The sequence below is a fragment of the Lipotes vexillifer genome, unplaced genomic scaffold (assembly GCF_000442215.2).
Source record: "Lipotes vexillifer unplaced genomic scaffold, Lipotes_vexillifer_v1.1 scaffold40, whole genome shotgun sequence".
NCBI classification, from domain to species: domain Eukaryota; kingdom Metazoa; phylum Chordata; class Mammalia; order Artiodactyla; family Lipotidae; genus Lipotes; species Lipotes vexillifer.
The window spans coordinates 1,821,038-1,830,989 of NW_006771578.1; the positions used below are offsets into that span (position 1 = coordinate 1,821,038).

The following is a 9,952-nucleotide window of genomic DNA, read 5'->3' on the forward strand; positions in this document are numbered from 1 at the left end:
GGAGATATGAAAAGAGTGAGGAAAACTGTCATTTATTGAATATCTGCTGTTTGCCACTCACTATATATCAATCCTATAAAGCACATATTAACCCATTTTGTATATGGAAAAACTGAGGTTCAGGATCTCAAAGAGGTCAAGTAACTTGGCCAAGGATGAACTCATCCCTAAACCCAGGTCTGTGAGACTTCACCTCAAACCCAACTAAGTGTCCCAAATCCACATTTTTAGTAGGAATAAAAGGCTTGTTTCACCTTCAGGTCCCTCCTAGCCTGTTCCACACAGTAAAGGGTGGGAGCTCTCAGGCTGAGAATGAGTCATTTAATCAAGTACTGGCAAATGGAGACCCAGAGTTTAAAAATGTCCTTCTGTAGGCCTCTGACAGTGCTTCTCTACATTTCCATACATGCCGGCGGGGTGAGAGAGGGAGTCAGACAGAGGATAATTCGTACCGATAGGTGATCTTTGACTTAGAGCAGTGATGAACTTTGGTAATGATTGACTCCATTGTGGGAAAGCAAAAGGCAAATTGGATCACATAAATAAGAAGTCGGCAGTGGGTTGCATTTTTGCAAAACATTTCTAGGAGTTGGGAAGCACTTTTCCTTCTTTCCCATCAAAATATCAGTAGCTTTACTCTGGAGAATGGTGGTTTATTTTTAAAACTTGGAGATTATATTTTAAACAATGCTTTTTTTTTTTTTTTACAAAGAAGATTGTGAGAGAAGTGCAAGGTTTAGATAGCCATGTTGGGATGTGAAGTGTCTGCCCAAATAACCTCGTGGCTTGGTGGTTTTCTGGATTTGGCACCTTCTATGTTTGCTTAGCTGTTGGATTGGAGCTGCATTAAAAACTGAGGCCAGCAGTATGGTGTGTATGACCAGGGGATGTGAGGAAGCCCAGGATTCGGTGATACCTTTATGATATCCTAAATCAGAGAGTCAGCAAACTATGGCCTTTGAACCAAATCTAGCCCACAGGAATTTCGTAACTAAAGTTGGAACACAGCTATACCCCGCTGTTTACATATTGTCTGTGGCTGCTTTTTGTGCTATAAAACCAGAGGCGAATGTTGCAACAGAAATTGTACGGCCCACAAAACCTAAAATATTTACTATCTGGCCCTGTTCTAGATCATCTTCATCCTCTAGAAGAAAAATAATAACCCCATCACTTTAATGGGATTGACGTTAATAGTTTAATTCAAGGGAATATCCATCTGCTAGTTCCTAGCATTAAGAACATTGGATTTTCCACTAAAAAGCTGTCTTCTTAAAAATGAGGAGATTGTAATGTTACATGGTTATGGAATGGAATCATAGATGCTCAACTCCAAAGTCACTTTATACCTTTCTAAGACCTTTTGTGGGTAATGTTTTGAGACTCATAGCCAGGGCAAGATAAGATAGGTGCTCTTGGTCTCTTCCTGCAGATTAAAAAAAAAAGAAAGAGAGAGAGAAAGACATGGAGCGTTTTGGAGTACCTTGCTCACGATCTGACAACTCATAAGAGATGAAATTGAGACTTGAACCCAGGCCTCCTGACTTTGAATTTAGAGCCTTCTCATCTGTCTTGACACAACTTCAAGGTCATGAGAACAAAAGTTAAATCAAAACCCATGCCCTTCCTAGCCCAGGCCAACTCCAGCATGTCTTAACATGTCTCTCATGCAAACCTGACCCCGATCCTGTTCACAGTAAACCACACACGTGGGTGACACCCCTCCCAGCCATAGGCTCAGGTTCTACACTGCACCCACTGACCCCCTTCAGAGTGTAGGAAGGACCAATGGAGTTCACCATGTGCAGCGCAGTATTTTTCTTCAAAAGAGAATGGTTCAGACTGGGCTTTGATTTTCTGCATGAATTCTGATATGCCATACCTCACTCTGGACCTAAAGTTTTAAATATATTTGCCAGGAAGTAAAGAATTTAAAAGGTCAACGTAAGGTAATGTAAGCCTGGGGAGGAAGTGAAAAAGCAGATCAAATATCACACTGTCCAGTCTTTTCTGGGTGTGTGGGCACAACAGCTGCTGCAACCAGAAGAAACAGCCAAACCCCTTAAAGAATATTTGCATTATAATGTCGTTTAATGTTCTTAATTCTGTCTAGAGTGGTTTTGGTCATCCAGTAAGAAGGATAAGTTTAGAAGCTCTCTGGTGGAAACTATTTGTCCATGCTTCACTAATAAATTTAGATGGAGCCTTTCTTTACATAACTTAAAACATTTTTCAAAGAGTCCTCTGGAGAAGATAAACAACAACGACCCTCGATCTAAAATGGGAGCGTGAATTTATTTACACAATCCCTCAATCAGTCACCCAGCTACTCATTCAGCAGACACTCCCTGACAGGCTCTCTTGGGTAGGCGTTTGGGTGAACAAAGACAGCGATGAGAACCCTGCCCTTAAGGTGGCTTGCAGCCTAAGAGAGAGAACTTGGCTTTGGGCCAAGCTTGGTTCCCTAAGCCCATGCACCACAGATGGTTCAAAGACCAATCAAATAAGAACCAGAACTTCTGTCTTGGTCAATTACACCTACTGTTTGACAAAGCCTTTTCCATCACCTTTACCCTCACCTTGTGCATGCCTTTTTGCACTGGGCAGGTAGAGAACTGGTGATGTATTTCAAGCAGAAGTGGATTTACTTGTAAAGTTAAAGAAGTTTCATTTTTCAGCACCCCGTGTCCCCCTTCCAAGACCCTGGGATGGGCGCTAGCGGTGTGTCTTAATGGTATATGAAATTTGTGAAAGGTGTTTTTGTATCATTTTTCTTAAAGAGGATCCAAAAATGTGTAAGTTTCAGGCCCCATAAAACCTGAATGAGACCTGTTTCCAAATCTGGATGCCCCTGGAGGTGACAGTTTGCAGAGGGATCCAGCTGCTTATTACTTACCTCCTGGTGGGGAGCACACACTACCGGCAGTGAGCACTGAAGCGAGGTGTGGAGCTGTGTAGATGGGTGGGGTACAGGAATGTTTTTGAGCAAAGCACACATTGTTCATGGATGACCTTACTGCCACGTCCACCACCCCGTGCCCTCCCCGCCCCGCACCCCCCTACCCCACCCCCACCCCGTCTCCACCTTTGGCCTCTAGAGCCAGTTAAACTGAGCGAAGCAACTGTCAGGACCCAGATTGAATTTCTCACCTAGCACAGACCCTACCCGATTGGTTTTGTGTAGTCTAGTAATCCACACACATGCAGCCTTGGAACCTTAAAATGAGGTCTCAAGGTCAGGAGCAGTGTGGTCTCTCTGCCTCATTTGCCTTGAGAAGCTTTTAATAACGCAAATTCTGTTTTTGGTAGCTAGGTTGCAGTTACGAGTCAGCTGGGGAAGTTTACCCTGAGACGTTTTCAGACCTTCTTTAAATTCAAGGCCAGGAGTTCACAACTACTCTGCTGTATCATGTGACACCCAGCACAAAGGGCTTAAGAGGACCGCTAAGCTCCCCTGAAACTGTTCCTGTCCCTCTCAGCACAGCCCTAGTTAGTGCCTGGGGTGAGCTGCCCTGCCCAGTTCTCAGTTCCCTTGAAACCGGAGAAGCGGAGCTCTGTGGTTTAAATTAAAGGAGGGGATGTGCTTTGCACAAATTAGCTTTCCTATTGATGTGGCACATATTACAAAGATCGGGCCTCTTGTTTTAATTCAAGTCCATGTGCTGCAATTTTGATTTAATTTAAAACTAAATAAGAGCCGGGAATTGCTTGAAGGAGAGGAAAAACCAAGCCCAGTTGAGCCCCGGCAGCCTTCCTGAAACCACCGTGGCTGGGGACTTTAGCCTACTGGGCTTCAGAGGCTCCGTGCAGAGCTGCTGTGCTGATCCGGACGGAACGGAGGCCCTGAAGCACCCGGGCAGGTTCAAGGGGCCCAACGGTGGGTCACAGGACATAATTCTCCAATTTGTCCATTTCTGTTGCACTTTGAAGAGACATTGCAACCCTGATTGCATAAACTAGGAAGGGTTTTTAACCGGGGAAATGTGACCTCAGTGTATGGGTATAATATAAAACCTCATCCATGAGTTTACATAGCCATAAAGACAACAGCACCAAGGGTGGCCAGGCTTTGCTTCTAATGTTGCTTGTCGCTCATTTGATTGTCCCCAGCACTCATTAGCATTCAGACAGCTGCTGGCACCATAGAACTGAGAGAAAGGCCTGGAAGTAAAACTTTAAGAAAACCTTTCCATTAGCATTCAGTTTTTTCCCCCTTAATGGTAAAAAGACTGCCATTACTATTCAAGTTCTGGGAAACAGTGTACAGAACCTCAGTGTTCTACAGAAGGACAGCTTAAGGACCACAGCCCAGGTGTAGGTGACGACCTTTCTCAGTGTCTTTTTGGTGAGCCACCAATCAGGCCATTGTCAGAGCCAGTCTGAGACTTTGACCAAGAAGTGGGCTTCCCAGTTGATTTATCAGTTATACCCAGGAAGAAAACACAAGTGGAATTCATGAAAGTGAAGAGTCAAGGTTATTTTTTCAGCAGTGCCTAGAAACAGGACTCTGTATCTATGACCACCCAAATTAATGGAACGCTATTAAGCCACCAGGACTGTCCCACAATAACTACCAGCCACCATGTAAAAGGGACACTTCCACGCTTTGTGGATCCTTCAAACCCAAAGGTGTGGTCCAGGGACCAGCAGCTAGGACATCACTTGGGGTCTCTCTAGAAATGCTGAATCCGAATCTGCTTTCTAACAAAATCCCCAGGCAATTCGCATGCATGTGAAAGTTTGAGAAGTGCATCCCAGAACATAATCACAATTCGTGGTTTCTGTTCTGAACCTCTCTCTTCAATCCATCCCTCCCACCTTATTCTGTTTTGCTTCGGACCCCCTCGGGTGCAAGGCTTGCTTCTTCTTCTTTTTTTTTTTTAGCATTCAAGTTGACGAACTTCAATTTTTATTTTGTGTTGTTGTTGTTGTTTTTTTTACATCTTTATTGGAGTATAATTGCTTTACAGTGGTGTGGTAGTTTCTGCTTCATAACAAAGTGAATCAGTCACACACACACATATGTTCCCATATCCCTTCCCCCTCACGTCTCCCTCCCTCCCACCCTCCCTATCCCACCCCTCTAGGTGGTCACACGGCACCGAGCTGATCTCCCTGTGCCATGCGGCTGCTTCCCACTAGCTACCGATTTTACGCTTGGTAGCGTATATAAGTCCCTGCCACTCTCTCGCTTTGTCACAGCTCACCCTTCCCCCTTCCCCACATCCTCAAGGCCATTGCTTCCTGTCTTTCCCCTTGCCATCTGATCAGCACAGCAATGTTTACCCAGTTACAGAATATCCTCCAGTTCCTCGAGTATGTGGAATTCTTTCCCTGTTCACTCAGGCTCTCCATCTGCCTGGACCCCTTTCCACACACACCCCCCCACCCCTCACTCTTTTACTCAGCTAATACCTTTTATCCTTCAGATCTTGGCTTAGACATCACTTCCTGTAGGAAACCTTGTAACTCCTCAGATCTGGGCTGATGTACCTCTCCTCTGTTTCCGTAACACCCAGTACTCCTCTCCTAGCACCCATCACATTCTACCATGATTTTTGGTTTGCCTGCCTGTGTGCCCCTCTAGACAGGGAGCTTTGTGAGGCCAAATACTTATCTGTTTCATTCACTCTATACCTCAGCACCCAGCCCACTACTTGAACCTTCCACAAATAATTGACGGATGAATAGGCAAATGAATGAACAACCTACAACAATGTCTATGCAACTAAAATTGTACATTTCACTAAAATTTCACTTAAGGACTATCCATTCCTGTTCTATCAGCCTGGGAACTTCTGAATCCAGAATTGACCCCAAAGGCAGGTCTCAGACCATGTTTGCCCAGGTGGTAGCTAAGCAACAATAAATTTAAGGAAAGAGATCAACAAATAAAGACTTTGGTTTTTGAAATAAAAGAAAATATTTTGCACCTCCTCACTTCTGGCTAAAAAACCCTCTCCTGAGCATTCATAACAGTAAACATCGTTAATACTTGCTCAACAGTAGCATTCGGATATGAAACTATTTTTCAAATCTTTGCTTGCTTTGTGTTGGATGGATGTTTATGATTTCCAGTTAAAGACCTAAGATCTCGTTAAAAACCCTGGGACTTTTATATGAGCCAAATGATTTGAATCAAGAATCAGGCTTGGGGGCTTCCCTGGTGGCGCAGTGGTTGAGAGTCCGCCTGCCGATGCAGGGGACACGGGTTCGTGCTCCGGTCCGGGAAGATCCCACATGCCGCGGAGCGGCTGGGCCCGTGAGCCATGGCCGCTGAGCCTGCGCGTCCGGAGCCTGTGCTCCGCAACGGGAGAGGCCACAACGGTGAGAGGCCCGCGTACCGCCAAAAAAAAAAAAAAAAGAATCAGGCTTGACTTCAGCTCAGGAAAAAGATTTCTTTAAATGTATGTACAAGGGTTGTCTGAGAGTCTGAGTCTTCTAAGCAACAGGACTGTTTCTTTTCTTGGCTTGCGGGGATCTTAGTTCCCCGACCAAGGATCGAACCCTGGGCTTGACAGTGAAAGCGCCAGGTCCTAACCCCTGGACCGCCAGGGAATTCCCGACAGGACTCTTTCTCTCCTTGTCTTTTCCTTTGTTCATCCTTCCAGAGAGCAACAGCCCAGATGACGCCATCACGCTGTCAAGCATTCCTTGCCAAGCCTTCCTCTTCTCAGCCCTTCCCCCGGTGTCCAGGGTTCCCTCCCGCTCCTGTGGTGGTATATCTCCTTCCTGCTTTGGACGTATCTTGTGCAATTAATTAGGCCACTATCTCTTCCTTACCAGTACAAGGTCACTAACCAGGTAATGGGACATAGGCTGAGAACATTTTCTCCATTAGAGTGGATGAACATCTACCAAGTCCCCACCTCTCTCACGTGACACCCACTGTGGCCCGGGGCAGGCATTAGTGAGCAGGTGGCTGACCGGTGAAGGTCTTCTGAGGTCTTCAAATGGGACAGGGTTAACCAGCTTATGCAGGAAATGAGTCATGAAAATGTTCTAACCAGTGTGTCAAACAGTCAGAAAAAAGACATCTTGAATAACGAGTAACCACGTGCCGCGTTGCTGTGACAAAGTAGACAAGCACGGTAGGTCCGTATGAACTGAAGATCCCATTAAGTCCTCATAGTTTCAAATGCTGAGAAAAGTTTATGTGATGATGACAAATTCAGAACGTCTGAGAACTAGCTTTGAGCTACCGCCAGCCCCACAGTGTTCTCCTATGATTAGGTCAAAATAGCATATTCTTCACTTAGTTCCAAAATAAATTTACAGTAAAAGTTATTAGCTCTTGCATTTTTAAGCAGCATATTAGATTCTATTGGGCACCCCACATATTTTCTAAATAGGAACTACCGTTTTGGTGAAGTGCAGAGGGCTCAGGCTTTGAAGCAGGCTCGGCTGTGGGGCGCTATATGGTTAACTCTCTCTAAACCTCAGCTCCCATGGCTGTAAAATGGTACTTACGTTAGACGGTCAGTGTTGAAAACCAGAGTAGAAAGTGTATATAAAATGCCTGGCACAGGGACCGCCACTTAGGCCACATTCGACAGTTGGGAGTTTCCTTCACTCTCTTTAACCACGAGAGAGAAGATAGCCGTTAGTGCTTCACAGAGACATGATTCATATAAACTCACAACTGCTCTCGGAAAAACCTCCTATCGGAGATTAAGGTTTTTATTCTAAGTAAGGTTTGACCTTCAGATCACTGCTGAGGACCTAGTCTGAGGCCAATGCTAAGTGCTAGTGACATACCTGTGGAAGGCAAGATCCGAGGCTCCACCCCCCCCCCCTTCATTTAAGGACAATTGCTGATATTCTACTTTTAGTTGCAGCAGTGACCTACTCCTGGCACTAAGACATGAAACGTTGTCAACTCAAAGTGAAACTCAAAATACCAGTTTTTGTGAGGAAAATATATTGTAGCCCCCTCTGGGACAAGTTGACACATGCAAAATGCCACTATCTACTTAGACATTTATTGAGTGTGAAAAGGTGGCAAGGCCTTGTAGATTACCCAACCGCACTATATAGAGAGAGTAGCCAATAAGAACACTCTTAGCCCCTGAGAGACACTGAGTAATGAAAGGGGACAACCCAGAACACTGGTCACCTCTCCCTGTGTTTCAAGGATAAGGTCTTAGATACAGAAAAATAAATAATCTTATTTAATTCGGGAACTTTCTGTGTGCATTTCAGTTTTTCAGGAGTGTCACAGATATCACAAATATCTGACTGATAGTTTTAACCAAGCTAACCTGTCCGCTGAGGCAAACAAAAGGACCACATTGTTTTTCCCTGTTTTCTGCCTGAATTTGCTTACTAATTGCTTGCTTGTTTTGGGCATTAGGTAGACATAACCTTAGAAAACTATCAATACACACGAACCAAGCTCAAAAAATAAGTCTGTCTGTGCCATGCATAAATCCCTCTAATTCTGCCCTCAGGTTCTGTGGATAGAGTTCAGAAGAAGTCAATAGGATCGACTCTAGTAAGTTATATGTGCAAATGAGCAAGAAGCATTTACATTTAAAAATGCCTTGTGCTAAATTTCCACAGGGCCATTACGTCATTTAGGAATTATCGGCACTTGCTCTAATATACTGGACACATTCCAGTGCTGTTTGGGCAACCAAATCCTTCACAGACAGACCAAACCTCTGTGAGTAGGGCTGGGTCCCAGCCGCACTGCCCAGCCTCCCACTGACCCTCTTCCAAAAGTTAGAGACCTGTGATGGCACTTGAGGGCAGAAGGAGACACCAGAGGGGCCCTGCCTGTGAATAACAGCCTTGCTCTCCCTTTACAGGATCCTCAGTCCCACTCACCGTCCACTTCCCTCAGTGCCTGAAAAATGTCACTAGACCTTCCTGGAGCTGTTTTAAATTCCACAAGTAAACGTGAAAGCACGCATGTTAACTATTTTAAAAAGCACGCCCTTCAGGAGAATTGTGTGCTACCCTTCCCCAGCAGATTTCGTCCTTCCAATGGTTTTCTTCCTGGCAGGAAGCTCATTTTGGCTGCATGCGGAAATGGGGGTTTTGACTGGAGAGTCAAAAACCCATCATTTTAGAGTCGGGTGTCTGGGACTGGGATGGGGAGGGCAGCATGATGGCAGTAGTGCACGGAAAGGGAGAGAGAGACAGAGACACAGAGACACAGAGAGAGAAGGCGCAGAAAGAATTGGGGAGGGAGAGCAAAAGGCAAAACATCTTTTTCAAAATGTTGCCTCGGGTTGATCGTCCTCCTAGGAAAGGGGAAGAAAATTTTCTTCTTTGCACCTTTCCTAAAAATTCAAATTATTAAGATAATCATGATTTTTTTTATCTTTGTTATGGGTTATATATTCAGTGGGGGGAATGAAACAGATTGAATAACAAGCCATACCATTTACTATGTTAACCTTGGCTACCCCATCCTTCCCAGCCCGTATTCCCTCATCTGTTAAGAAAATATTCTGTGATTCTACAGGGACATGGAAGGGACAGAGATGTAGGTTTGGTAGATGTAGAGAGCCTTATGACAGGCTAAGCTGCTAGAACACACAGACTCCTAAAATTCAGTTGTTGAACCACAGTAGTAAATCCTCTCTCATTCAAGTCACAGGTAGGGTTGATATTAACATGAGGGTGGGGGAAAGATGCCTCTCCTCCAGGTGGTGATTCAGATATCACCAGGCTCCTTCCATCTGGTGGCATCATAATCCCCTAAGTCAAGGGTTCTCAAAGTGTGGTCCCCGGACCAGCAGTATCAGCAACACCTGGAAACTTGTTAGAAATGCAAATCCTCAAGCCCCACTGCAGACCGACTGAAATCAGACACTCTGGGGGTGGAGCCCAACAATCTAAGGTTGAAGGGGTCCTCCAGGTAATTTTGATGTAGCTAAAGTCTGGGAACTACTGCTATAGGGATTCATCATGATTTATAACTGGCTGGTGGAAAGGGAAAGAG

At 44.9% G+C, this 9,952-nt stretch overlaps 1 protein-coding gene across 1 annotated transcript in view; it reads left to right on the top strand.

Moving 5' to 3' along the window:
• SLC9A9 (solute carrier family 9 member A9) overlaps positions 1 to 9,952 on the top strand; it is a 547,504-nt gene that overhangs the window by 334,175 nt on the left and 203,377 nt on the right. The window lies entirely within an intron of this gene.